This window comes from Periplaneta americana, chromosome 7 (assembly GCF_040183065.1).
Source record: "Periplaneta americana isolate PAMFEO1 chromosome 7, P.americana_PAMFEO1_priV1, whole genome shotgun sequence".
NCBI classification, from domain to species: Eukaryota; Metazoa; Arthropoda; class Insecta; order Blattodea; family Blattidae; genus Periplaneta; species Periplaneta americana.
In genome coordinates this window covers 140,193,053-140,194,575 of record NC_091123.1, presented here as the reverse complement: position 1 = coordinate 140,194,575, position 1,523 = coordinate 140,193,053, and positions in this window count along the sequence as shown.

Genomic DNA, 1,523 nt, shown 5'->3' with positions numbered 1-1,523 from the left:
ATAGAAATATAACAATACATGATTGTAACCTACCTACTTGTTCGTGTCATGTGTAGCTCAATGGTGAGAGTGCTTGGTACATAGAACCAAGGACCTGGGTTCGTCTCCGGCACCGAAGCGAATTTTTCTCCTCTAATATTAATTGTTACCATAACAGATATATTTTGTAGGACCAAAAAAAAAATCTTTAGTGTAAAATAATGCCCAATAACGCCATCGCAGTGCGAAAGAGGAACAACTTCATGAACACAACTAGAAAAAATACATTAATTTTAATAAATTGCCTTTCCTTGTAAGTCTTATAACGTATCTTCAAATATATATTGAGACAAATAAAAATCTGTTCCACGCAGAAATTAGTACATACAACCTATTTTCATACCTTTTTACTCGATATAAATCGAGGTTGTTAAGCTACATAATGTAAAATAATGTTAAATGGATGAAAGACCAAGTTCCAAAGTACGGCTGAAGACAATTAAATTATTTTTTTTTTCCATAAAAGTTCTGTAAAATACAGCGCAAGTTAGCAATTTACTCCTCCTTCGTAATATCCACTGATTACTATGGTTGACCTAAAATTGGCCATTTCACTGAAAATATTTTTTTGTGATCTTCATCAAGCTGTTGAAGAAATTACTTACTCCACTTCTGCTTTCATCAGCTTAAATATAATTAGATAATTTTAAAAGAAAAACTGTGATTATGCTCGATGCATTTTAGGATATTAGCCTCATAAAGGTCCTCCTTTAATGACAGTACATCTTTCATAATTGTGTCCCTTACATTGTGCTCCATGTCCTCGTTTTTCTCTTTTACTTTCAGTCCTGGTCTTGGTCTTTCCCCCTCTTTCTAGTGCATTGGTCCTTATCTCTCTGTCACGTCTTAGTCTTTCTCCTTCTGTCTCTCTTGTCATGTCCTAGTCTTTCTCTGATGTCCTGCTATTTATCACTCTCAAATTTCGTGTCATCCTTTCTTTCTCTCTCTCTCTGACATGTCCTGGTATTTGTCTCTCAATATCATTTCATATTTTTTCTCTCTATCGTGTCTTGGTCTCTGTCTGACGTGTCCTAGTATTTTTCTCTCTCTCAATTTCATGTCATAGTATTCTTTTTCTCTCTCGTGTGCTGGCCTTTCTCTCTTGATCACTCTCTTTCTCTGTCATGTCCCGGTCTTTGTCCTTCTCTGTCGTATTCTAGTTTCTCTCTCTCTCACTGACGTGTCTGGTCTTTTTCTCTCCCTTTTTCGTGTCTTGGTCTTTCTCTCACCGTGATTACAATCCAAAACACAACAATATGGCATGATGTTGACTGCTGAGACATGTTCCTCTTATTACTGAATACTGTACTGCAAGGCTGGCTGTGAAGGTGCTTGGTGGATATGACATCACCAATCCTAGTTGAGCTGGATAAACCAAAGTGTGACTCGAGAACATCAACTGATATCAAACTTGGACTTTTTCATAGACCTTTAATTAAACCCCACACTGATTTGTATCGGAGAGGGATTTTAAGAGAAAAGAG